Source organism: Trachymyrmex septentrionalis, unplaced genomic scaffold, assembly GCF_001594115.1.
Source record: "Trachymyrmex septentrionalis isolate Tsep2-gDNA-1 unplaced genomic scaffold, Tsep1.0 scaffold197, whole genome shotgun sequence".
NCBI lineage: Eukaryota > Metazoa > Arthropoda > Insecta > Hymenoptera > Formicidae > Trachymyrmex > Trachymyrmex septentrionalis.
In genome coordinates this window covers 314,514-328,544 of record NW_017305146.1, presented here as the reverse complement: position 1 = coordinate 328,544, position 14,031 = coordinate 314,514, and positions in this window count along the sequence as shown.

The following is a 14,031-nucleotide window of genomic DNA, read 5'->3' as shown; positions in this document are numbered from 1 at the left end:
ATAATTGGCAGTTTACGAAGATACAGCAATATACTATTCCCTCAAGATCGTAACTTCCGATGTAAAAAAATTTCCTGTATGACATCCGCGCTTGTAATAATTGCGGTAATAGACTGCGCATCCGCGAACGTATTATTAGATAGGAAAAGTTAATCTTATCTTTTTACGTAACTCCGCAAATGTCTTACCTTGAAAAAAAATAGCATTTTTATATTGACATACTTTTGATAACAATAGCGATAACAATAACGCGTGTATAATTCCGTAATGTATAATTCCGAGTATAATTCCCGAGTATATTTCCATTATTTTACTATCAAATACAAATATCAGGAGATCCTAGCTGAAATTCTATACCCCTTTTAAAAGATACTTTTATTTCTTGAGACCATTTAAAAAAGAGTGCGATTGTGACTTATGATAATTATAGATTCGAACGAAACGGCGTATACCGTACGCAAGACAGCATACGATTTACTTTGCCGGGCAATCAACGTCAAAATGGAACTGCGATTTAATTACTGCCGTTACAAACGCAAACTATATCTGACCCATTTATCATAGTCGCGCTGCGGCAATCGTTTCAAGCAATTCTCCCTGTTCGTGCAATCCGTGCCTCGTGTTGAGAAAGCAGCCTGCTACGCAGCATCAGCGTAGCTCCCGTCGCGTGACCGGCCGCCGTGGTTTCTTGACCTTCGTTAAAAATGGAATTCTTCACCTTAACCCGTTAATTAACGTGCCTCCAATTAGCCGCGGTATCACGCGCAAGGAGAAACGGAGCAGAATGTCTTCCGATATCCGGCTAGTGTTCGGTCAGCAGTTGCTAGCTGAAGAAAGGTTCGGACCTTGCGACTGATTGCGCGATGACCTCAGTCTCCTAAATTCGGTTTAATTAACGAGGCCACTTGTCTGAGAGATATTTCGCGCTCAAGCGTGTCGTCATGCGCTTCTTGCCGCGCGTTTCCTCTTTCTCATCGCCTTCCCTTCTTTCTGCAAACGCGATTGTGGCATCTCTATTGCGGATAGGCTAACGCAAGCAAAAATTGGCTGCTGCGATCAAAAATTGTCTACTATAGCCAGTTAAAAATGCTATGCCATATTTTATCATCTAATTTTATCATCTTTGCTGCAGCAGCCATGTAAATCTTTCCTTTCAGTGTACACGCTGAAAAAAATTATGTTATATCAACAGCACTATTTTTAGTGTATAAGACATTGTAAGGTGTAAGATTATCTTTCCGCAGTTCATACGTTCGCTGCAACATTAATTACAAATGCTAATAAAACCCATTATTATTTGAATAATGGGGCAATCTTGCCATCTGTTTTCACAGAATTATGAAATATTATCATAAGCAATACAACTTAAAATAATAGCTCGTTAATTGCAATCAACGTTCGCAAAGATGAGATTTGCGAGTCAGAGTGTATGCACATATGTAATAATTCTTTTTTTATTACAGCAATTAAAGAATTCGTATCTGCTTCAATAAAAAGATTATTGCGCATCTATACATCGAAAGTTTGTTTTGCATTAGTTCTATCTTTATAAATCTCAAGTAAACAAATGTAAGAGAGCGCGTATAAGCCACAAATAAATTTGAACTCATGAACAAATTAATCGCTATGGATCAGTATCGATAAAACATGACGTAGCACTTTTAAATTGGCAACAGCCAATTTTTGGTTGTTGCAGCCAATTTTTGGTTGTATTAGTCTATCCGAGATGTTAGTATAGGATTTCGATTGGCAACCAAAAATTGACTGCTACAGCTAATTAAAAATGCTATGCCATATTTTACGATCTAATTTGCTGCAGCAGCCAATCTTTTTTTTCAGTGTATAATTAAAATATTTTAGAAAAAAGAGAGGGCAGAAGGATTATTCTTAAAACTTAACAAACAATTATATTAAAGATAACGGTTATTTACTTCGGTTTCAATTAACCTTCGCGATACATTTTCGAATCCACGATTTCGATTGCTTCCTGACGGTCGATGAAGCGAATTAAATTGGGCCGAAAGAAAAATCCTGATTAAATCGATCGAGGACATGCCAATTACCGTGAACGAAGCATTGTCGTAAAATTGTATAATCAATTACGGGAACGGTAATGATACCTATGAAAGTATAACAAGGCCATTAGTCATTAAATAGAATATAGTTGAAAGAAGCGATAAGAAAAAAAGCAAAATCTGATGTTATTGCAGGATATCGTCTGTGGAGGATGCTACGGCATTGAACGGTCCATTAATTTATTTGACGTCTAACGAGGCTGACAAACAAAGCTGCGATTAGCATTTATGGCTTTGGTGCTTGAAATAGTTTTCAGGGTAATAAGCAATGATTTTTTTATATTGCTAATTCTTTTCAATCGTGAATGTATGAATAATCTGACGCATCTGATGCAACGCGAACGAATGCAGAAGATCAGAGATATCATCTACACGATCTTACTTGTAGATTGATTGATCACGCTCCACTATGTTTTATGATACAATACACGGAAGCAGAAACGTCATTGCAGTTTAACATTGTTAAAAAAAAACTTTAATTGTTGATAATTACCATAAGAAATATCTCTTACGTTGCAGGATTCGTTATTATCAAAGTAATTTATACACTTGCATTATTTTATCGTATTATTTATCCCGTTAAAATTTTTTTACACATACATTACTTTAATAATCGAAGCGTGATTCCAATTGCTATTAAATTATCGTTGACTCTATAATTAACTAGAAATAAATCATCATTACCTATCTACACGCTGTTGAAAATCGATTTAAATTACAATGATGGATACAAAAATATAAGTGTAATGTTGTAATTTGAAAAGAGACTTTATCGTCGTATACTAAGTAAAACTTCGCAATTTTTGCAACGCAAATTCAATTCATAAAGGCTTAAACGAACAATAAATACATGGTCAAACTATATTAATTAATCAATCGATTTTATCGTTATATTTATAATATAATCATGCCTTCATTAATCTTTAAATCAAGGGCATAAGATTGCTCTATATTCATCAAAGAAAATATATCCTTACTATCAAGAACAACGCTGATCGTCCCACGGATGATAAATATTTATTTTTATCTTCTTTCCGATATTTTTACACAATTTTGTCTTGCTAAGCCCATTAGTATTATCAAAAGTATGCACAATATGCGCATAATTATAAAAATTACAGTTATATTAATATAATTGCAAAAATGCAAACTTTGAGTCATCGAAATAATGACTCAAAATATTCCGAGGCGCTAGATATAACCGCGCCATTTGTGAAAATTTAATTCTTAAGATAATAGAAATTCTCTAGGCTAATGAATTAAATCAATTAAGAATAAATAACTCTGAAAGTCAATGCTGGATGTAATTGCAATTAAATTTTATTGTACATAACAAATAAATAAGTAAAACGTTTCGGCCCATAGTTTGGATTCTCTTCAGTAAAATAGTTAACTTAATTATTTATATATATCATATAATTTTCAGAAATTGAAATAAAATTTGAACAATGTATCGTACACATTTCATTTCAATTCCAGAAAATTATATGATATATGTATATAAATAATTAAATTAACTATTTTACTGATTAGAACTTTATCCTAAGACACAAGATTATTGTCCTTTTTCTTCTTATTATTCCCCTGTATGGATTTCCAATTTTTTATTGGGTCATAATACCATGCGTATTAAATCAATTAGAGCCTCTTCGAGGAGCAGAGACTCGCTTTCACTTTTTTCAGTAATAGTAAATTAATCCACTCTCGGAATCAATATCAGTAAATGGAGAATCTACAGTTTAATGCCAAATCCGAACGGCGCTTGTGACTTCTCTTAATCACCATATGGAGTTATTGTCGGTTCCTTAAACGGGAAAAATCACGTACATATGAGCGCAGATGAGATTGAATCCGGATTTACAGACGAGTCAATCGCACCGAGCCACTCGACGACCGAAATTAATCCTTAAGGAACAATAAGCATGAGAAGATTCGTTCGAGAAGCAAGCCTAACCCCGCAAACACGATAAAATATAATAAGCCTTAAGCGTTATGGAATTGACTAATCGTAATCGATTATTCTTCTTACATTCGACTGTGATTGATCAATTTCTTAAGGCTTAAGATTTACTACTCAATTGTATTTGTGGACTAACGAGCTTGTATATCGAAGGTAATGACTTAACCTCATGAAAGGTGCATTTGTAGCGCTAATTACCTGCCTTCTTCAACGCATTTAGCACCGTCTTACAAATAACAAACTGGACGCGTCACGCGCATTGGACGTCCATGAACTAATTTCATTTTTGAACGGAAATATAGAATGTCCATTTCCGGCTGCAATAAAGAAAATATATAAATTATTCGCGATTATCGCTCAATTTCTGAAAGTAGAGCAATTATAAAGATCCCTTGAAATACAAGGCCGTTTATGAAAGTCCGCTTGCCAAAATCAATTTTTTATACGGTGTATCGAAAGGTCAACTAATTGCTCAAAATGATTATTTTGATTGCAATGTATATTGAAGTAATACCGGTTTTATGATAGCGATCAGTTTCCAGTTCAATTTTTAGTTAAATTTTTTATAAGTTTCTAATTTAATTTTCTATAAATAAATAATTTTAGAAATTAGAACAGTATATAATTAATAAATTAGATAAATTTAGAACAAAAATAATCCTGTATACAATAAAAATATTATAATATCTAATTATTCGAGGAACATAAAAATAAATGCAAAATATTACTGCAATAGTCTTTATCCTTCATATATAACGATAATATAACGATAAAACGTTTCGACCTTAGATTTATAGATTATCTTTATTATCAGAACAAAATTATGAAATGTATATTTCTAGTCTTACATTATTTTAATGCCACATATATTGTACATATACTTGTATGATGTTCTTGTAGTCTCAATCAATTCTCTCATTTTATCCTATAAGATTATAGCTATCTTATGTTATTCGTCCAGATTTCTCCATAAAATAATCGACATCTTAATATCTCACACAAGTCGCAATTTCTGTAACAATAAGATCGTCAATTTCTTTACAATAATTGTTGTAATGTTAAGGCTAATCATGCGTAATTTTTATTTGAGAATCTCCAAAAGACACACCGTTTGCAAAATTCAATCATTTTATGGAGAAATCTGGATAACACAAGATAGGTGTAATCTTATAGGACGAAATGAAAGGATTAATTAAGATTATAAGAACATCATACAAGTATATATGTAAAATATATGCGGGTTAAATAATGTAAGACTAAAAACATTTTATAATTTTGTTCTGATACTGAAGATGACTTAATCTAAGGTCGAAACGTTTATCATTATATAAAGGATAAATAGATTATTGCACTAATATCTTGCGTTGACTTTTATGCTACTTGAATAATTATTTTGACTTGGCCGGAAAGCCGATATTATATATAGAAAAGTATTATATAACAAATTCATAATTACATTCTGTTCAAAAATAATTGAAATGGCTGTTCTGTTTTACGATGTGTGTTACGTTCTGCGAGTGTTAAATTTTGTTAAATTTTGTCAATAATTACGAAGTAAAGTTCATGAGATCAAATTGTATTTCTAGATTTCTTCTTCCATTAGTTCCGGCTAGCGGGTGAACGTTCCTATAAATCACTCTACGACAATTCCGGCGTATCAAGGACTACGAGTGCGTGTCCGGTTCACGGTCGATCGCATTTCAATCTAAGTGTCGTCTTGAGGTCTCGAGATTCACTTTAAGTAATCACTATATAATACAACAAAATTCTCTCAGGTATAATAAAACATTCTGTTGTTAATTACATTAAATTTAAATCTCTTGATAAAAATGCATAGTGATTGTATTTAGAAAGTATATTTTATTGTAAATGTAAATGTAAAAAATTATAAATTATGAAAGATGTAAATTATTTCGTATTAAATGTAGTGATTGTAGGAACTATATTTTATTGTAAATGTAAATGTAAAAATTATAAATTATAAAAGATGTAAATTATTTCATATTAGTGATTGTAGAAACTATATTTTAGATGTAGATTATTTCATATTATTAGTTATAAATAATTGAACAATATTATTTTTATTGTGTTTTTAATTTAAATATCAGTTACTTAACGCACTGAAATTGTATAATCGCTAAGTATCTACAACCTATTACGTATAGAATTTTACATATTATATGAAACTATGCTTAAAGTGAAGCAAGGCCGTTATTCCCGTCACTCCAATCCAATTTCCGCTTCGTTATTCGCACAAAGCGTGAGGCGAGAAACCGTCTCAAGTTCCGGTAAGGATCACGTGAAACTTATTGAAAAACGATTTTACAAACACGTGCCACTTGCAGAGATTAATATCTTGGCATTAGAAGAATTAACGATTCAAACTGATCGAATAAGTGACAGTTTGCAGCCTGTAGATAGAAAGGAGGAAGTATCATGTAGACACAAATTATTCATGTACGTTGCGATTACACTTGAAATTACTTGAAATAACATTGCAGATTTCATGTTTCTTAATAATTAACTTTTTAATAATTATATGTGTCGCATTTAAAGCGAGAGACCTTTAGAAATATTAAACAAGGGCGAGTTATGTGTCGCAGATTTAATTAATCTTAGAAAAAATGACTTGGAGGGCAAAAAAGTTTGAAATGCAATATTTTTATTTCGATCGCGAGAATAAAAAAACATAACAGAATTAACAATGGCTTGATATAGATCAAAGGTCCTGCGTTTCCCATCAGTGCTTGTGTTTACACAATCTTTTGAGATATTCGATTGTTAGAAAATTACTGCGACCGATCTAAAATCGAACGGTACCTGCAGCAAGAAACACGTAAACGAGGGATTGTGTGTCGTAACTACGTCTATACGGCTTACAAGCAGACTGGCAAAATTAGGCCACTTCTCGTGTGCGTTAAGCGCTCTCATTTTCTGCTATTTTCTACGATAAATGCGGGTCTAAGCGGGTGTTACTAGATAACTTCCGATTAATCGCAATATACCTCTCCAAGAAAACAGCTGTAACAACGCTTCATAATTGCAATATATCTGCTCCAATGTTACATAATACGGTGTTTCACTTACACTTTTCTAATTTCAAAATTATACTTTAGATCATATTTAGTCGCTAATGACAAACTCACCATTACTTTCTTATTAATGCGTTTAAAACATGTAGTTAAATTAAAAAACTTCTTCTTCTTCTTATGTTAAGCCTCTGGTGTGTTACGTCTCTCTTATACTTGTGGTGCGCACGCTGATTATTCAATTACCACGAGCATATAAAATAACTTAATTTTTTTTAATTAAATTATTTAAGTCGAGTTTCTAATTAAAGTCAAATAATTTTTGTATGCTGAAAATCAGTCAATTTTTAATAATCTTAAAATTTAAATGTTAGGGAATACTTAGAAATTAATTTTATTGTATTGTGTTGCAGTAAATATAAAATAACGTTTACAAAAATTGTAATTTGCAATTATTTTTAAAATTTAACATTGCAACAAATTTATTGAAATTTTTCTAAATAATTTTTATATAAAAATATTTGAAAAATATTAAGACAACATTATAAATGTATATATAATAATAATATAATAAATATTAAATCATAAAACAAAGATAAAAGTATAAAAGAAAAAGACAATATTGAAGAAAATAGTATAGAAAAATATATATTATGCTGAATAGTAAGTTTTATTAATTATCATCTATTAGCAATTTATTTCTAATGTGGCGCTGTTACTTTTTTAGCTTTTCTTACCGTACGTGTAGAATTTATTAAATTACGAAACATTTAAATTCAAAAAAAAGCAGTGCTGGCGATAACGTTACGCTCCAATAAAGACGTCCATAAATGTTTATAAATTCTTAGCATTCCGTTAGCTGACATAACTAACACGTCCGTCAAAGATTATAACATTTACGTGCGTGTATATAATGCGTAATACGAACAAGCTAAAAAAGTGATCTTGAGAGTAGATTAGAAAATTGACGAGAATCAAAATATTATCGTTTGAATTTAAGAAAATTAAAAAATAATTTTTGTAATATTCTTATAATTTTTCTATTATAAAGTTGAGTAATATGTACGTGTGCTTATAGTTATGTAACGCAAAAGCGAATTAGTACACAAGTCAAAGTTGGCAAAAATTAGTTTTTTTTTTTTAAATAAAACATTGTTTTTTCTGGAATATGTTTTTACATTTTAAATATTCTTTAAAATATTATAAATTATTATAAATTATTATAATTATTATAAAAAATATATTGTAAAAAACATATTAAAAATATATTGTTTAAAACATATTAAAAACAACAATTAAGCATGTTTTTAACATGTTTTTTTATTATATTAATTCTAACACAAGTTAAACTGAAAAATTCCGTTCTTTCACATGCTATACGCACGTATTTCGATTAAAATGGTTCGATTGAGTAAGTCGATTCGTATCAAACGCTAAAATTTGCATAAGAGCAAAATTCCTTTAGATCACTAATGATTTGACCGGATGATTGCGACAACGATATATTGACAGCTCATGTCATATATTAAATGTTGATAATTATAGATTATGGTGCCACTGAAACGCATGCAATAGTTTAATTTAATGCAAGTGAGATAAGAAATTAGAATTTTTATGCACAGGAATTGAACTTACCGAGAGATATGAAAATTCCAGAAATAAAAATAACATTCTGTTCAAAGATAAAGTAGAATTCTCGTATAGCTACCTTTTACATACTGTTACCTTTTATATGATAATATAAAATCTTCTATTTTTCTAAGCTAAAAGGTCTACATTTAGTAAAATAAATTTTGATATTTTAATTTTGCAATATTTCGACTAAAATTGTTTCTTCCTATTTGAGTATAATAAAATAAATAACTGTACATAATTTGTATAATATATCTTCGCAGCTTTTGTCTATTAGCATCATTTGATGGTTATTCTTTACCATCATACGGTAGGCTAAGAAGTTGTCAGTACGGCGCCACTATCACTTTTCTACCTAGCATTTTGCAAGTTTCTTTGTCGATGGCGACACTTTGAAATTCATCGCAGTAAGTAATTTAATTTTTATTCTTTATTGTCACTATAGTTACATATTTAATAAATTTTTTATTTTTTATCAGAAATTTTTTTTCATAATAATCCGTGTATGTTTCTATTAAAAACAGTTTTTTATAAATTCAACCACTTTACAATTCAATAGATATAATTCAATCATAAAAATGTTACTATAATTAAAAACGTAAAAACTAGGAATTAAAGTACAATATTCAAAGAAAATGTTAATTTATAAGCTAAACTATAAAATAAAATAATTTTTGCTAGAAAATATTTATTTTTTATATTTGTACATTACTGAAATATATTTGAAGATGACGAAATGTCGATTAGAAACAATCTTTCACTACGTCATTTATCTCTAGGAAATAATCCCTCGTTCACCTGCAGGATCATTGCGCACCAGGTAATTATTATAATATGATGTTTTCAATGACTCACAAAATCGCGACAGTTTCTGCCATCCAGGATCCGAAAGGAATTTACCTTGCAGTAATCATCACTTCCGGTGTTTCAACGACGCGCCCAAAAGTCATTACTGAATTCTCTGAGGCATAAATTTTTGCAGACATATTTATTGAATAAAGACTACTGCAAGGAGGCTCCTTTTAGTACAAAAAAATATTAATAATTCTTTTAATCTAATAATTTTCATGAAAGTTAATATTTATTTTTAAAAAGCGGTTTGTTGTACTTTCCTTTTTAAATAAAATAAATGATATAAACTAAATATATATAGAAAAAAAATTTAATTTAAAAGGGAATTAATAAAATCTTTTAATATATATAATAAACTAACAAAATTTTTTTTAAGATCGGACATTGTATCGCAATTGAATATACAATGAGCGTTATAAAATGTCTTGCGGTTTCTTGCAGAATCACGACAGACGAAGAAACTTGACGTGCGCCGCTTATTTTCATCGATTTACGTTATATAATTAAACTTGCGTATAATTAATTGTCGATCTTACTACCGATATATTGAGACAGTATAATCCGTGTACATAATAATGCATTTTATGCCACATTCATCAAGCACCTTCCTGTCTTTCAGAGATAAAATTAATTGCCGCGTATAGTGGAATTTTGCGATCTCACGACATCATTTCACATACAAAAGAATTAGTCGCATTTTAAAAGAAAGAAAGCATAAACTCGGTCAATGTCGCACAAAGATTTTATTCTTGGAAATGCTTTATGTATTTTAACAATAAACTATATCATGATATGACAATAAACTATATCATGATATTAATTGATTATTTCCCTAAGTTTAAAAGCTACTACTTATATCTAATACTAACGTGAGTCAATTTTTCGTCGTCATAAGCTTGGCTGTTCGTCGCACTTTGCATTGACTGGTACTGAAGTTAAGCTTCCTTACCATAATTAATGGTAATTTGATCAGCAGACACATCACACATACGAATTCTGTGTCTTATGCTGATCTTGACCTCCATAATGCCGCCTACATGTTTTACTTAATAACCAGAATTGTCCATTTTGTTAGCTAATCACATTTATATACGGATTACATTTATATATAGATAAAAAATTCATTTTTATATAATTCAGACATAAAAATTATTTAACTATGTATATATCTCTTTTGTATTTTTATAGTTTAATCTAATAAATTATATTTTAATATCTTATATATTTTTATTTACTTCATACTAATTTTTATTATGAATATAACTTAACATTTTGTACTCACACAACCATAATTATCGCTTGCTACCTTGAATTTATACAAGAATATCACGATAAAACACTATTCCGAACATTAACTCTTTAACAGAAAAAGTTGATAAACGTTTGCTACCATTTAATATATGTTATTAATGTATAAACAGATATATTTCTTTAAACATTCAAGCAAAAAAATGATTTATAAATTCCTTCTACGACACGTGTACTTCAAGAAAAGATTCTTAAGAAACATATATTTATATGTAAAACAAATAGCACGTGCTAGACAAAGTTACACTTGCTGTGTTGCTAAAGAATATATACGGAAATTAAATTAATGTAGGAAAACACATACGTGACAAGACTTACATGTCGGAGACTATTGTGTATTGCGGCCGGCATTTAAAGCTGACGTCAAATAAAGGAATTTATGAGAAACGTTGCATTAAAATTCACAAAGAAGATCGCAATAAAGAATATTGCAAACTGCCCTATGCAAATTTCTATGATCCTACGATGTTACGTAATCGACACTCGTCTCTTTCGTCAAATAAAATTTTTTTTACATTTTATACGTGGTCTCGCAGTTCGCCGTATCGAGTCACACGACACACATATCGTGGTACGTGTGTGGAAAAAAGAAGGCTGGTTCTTACTCAATCGACGTGATTCAGAGAGTACGCAGGGTCGTGAGTACGACGAACAACAAGCAGCACAATCTCCGTTAATGACTATGTAATACCGCGAGGAAACCGTCTTAATCGCTGACTAAACAGCGGCGCACGAAAAGTTTCGTGCGCGATTGGGAAAGCGATTGCGCATATATTTCATCGAATTAGAATGGAAAAACGCAAGAGGAGACATGGTAGCTTCAGCATTCACGTTTCTGCGCTATTTACAAACGGTGAAATTTCTAATTATGAGCTTCTTTTTTCGATTAAGAAAAAAAAAATCGAGTGTATTTTTTTAATCCACGCTCACCGTCGTGTGTCTCATAATTACACGGCAATTACACGGAGTTACAGATTGCCCCCGATGCCACTCGCACGCGAAATTAAAAGTGCAAGTGAGATCAAAACCGAGACTCGCAATCCACCGCAACCAGAGTTGCACCAAGAAATATCATACTCTCCTTCATTTGTATTCTAAATGGGGGACGAGATAAAAATGGCACGCACATAAAATTGCTCTTTTTACGGTCTTACTTCAACTGCAGTTTAAGCGCGCGAACGCTTTGTCGGCAGTGTTTAGTACAACACGTGCGACGTGCGTTCGTGATTATCCGCGCCTCGTTTTGCCGATTTATTTAAGTAACGTAAGGCATTTTATGTAATACGCTATCTGCATTACGTATTTCCGCTTTATTTCCTTGTCGGTGGACAGATCACCTTGAAGACCGACCGGCAATCAGGCCAGTTTCTTGCAGTTGTTTGCGATTGAGTTCATGAAATCAATTTTACCGCATCACGGAGATTTGTTTCTCCGCTTGACTTGCTCGTTAGTCCCGCTCGTTAAGTTAGATGAGATCTGTCTATTTATCAAAAATCAGGATAAAATTCGGGTTACTAACTTTATGTGCCGCGTAGTACAAAAAAAATATTAAAAAATAATACAACATATATATTATATGTATGTAAAAAAAATTAGAATATATGTATATAAACTTTATACAATAAAATAAATAATATAAATATAAATAAATGTATAAATGTAAATAAATATAGAAACATAAATAAGATTCCATAAATATAAATAAAATTCTATCGTAAAATCTAATGCAAATTATAGACTGACTAGAATGAGTGGCGTTATCTTTTTGCATTTTCCCAACAAGATATGCGATCTTTCAAAATTTATGTAAAAGATTTCATCGACCGTTCGAATGATTCTTGCATCCGCGCACGCATTGTCGCGTTCTGCTTTGCATAATTCTTAACAGCGTAATACCGGTTACTCATCTCGACACTTTCCCACGTTTCCTCGACTCTAAGTCAAGAGATAAATAATTATCGGTACTCATTATAATCGCATTGTTATCGCGTGATAATACACGCATAGAAAATTCATAGTTCAGAAAAGTACGCGTTTTATTAATTTCAAGGTTTTAAAAAAGGAAACGATAGAAAAATCTATATCGCGGAAAAAATGATGAAAAGTTTCCTATATATCTTTTTAATTTTTATCTTTATACATATATATATTTTTTTTTATTCTATAATAGTTAAGTTATTATATTTATTAACGAATATAGTAAAATATATATTATATATAATAATACTGCCAATGTCTTATTTTAAACTACCTTTTTTTATTTTTAGTAAAGTAATCAATTTTTATAAATCGGATTCTTAGAAATTAAAAAACATTTTATAAAATTATATTCACTAAATATGTAACAAAATCTGCAAGATAATACAAAAACATTATAGAATATTTAAAAAATGTGTATGTTGATAACAACAGATAAATTTTTTAAAGTTTAATTTTTCATAATTTTTAATAACTTTGCATATATTTTTCTTACATGTTATAATTGATACCTGAATATCTTTTTAAATCTTTCGAAAGTAGATTGAATAAATAACAGATGTGAATGATGTTAAAATAGAGAAGTGATACAATAACTCTCAGAATGAGTGACGTCAAATAGTGACAATGAAATAGAAAGCAATTATAGGACCATCAAAGACGTTATCCGCTCTGAGAAAAGAAAATCAAAGAATTGGCAGTAACTGTATACTTATGAATAACAATGATCGAAAATAACAATGCATTTCCGGCAATTTTGAATTTCTTGCGGCTTGTGCCACTTATACTAGCATTGGAGTACGACGCATTGCGCAAGTATCAACGTATCACGTCATCTCTTTTCTGTCCATCCAAAGATATTATTCTACAACGTGGACAAAATTGATTGAGGCCCGCCCGAAAGAAAATTTCGCGATAAAAAAATCGCGAGAAGCACATCGTATAAACGTATAATGAACACATTCGTGAATGCGTACTTGAAACTAGAAATGAGGTACGTGAGACCGATGCACGTATTATCTGCCAATGAGATTAGCATTGTCCAGGTCTAGGCACTGGTGCTTCTAGAGATATCTATGTACGAGCATGACACCAATGGCATTGGAGTTTTAACTCTGAGAAACTGAAACTTTTTTATATGTTTCCACGTTGGCTTAATAATCGTACGTAGCCAAAAAAAATCATGTGACATCATCAT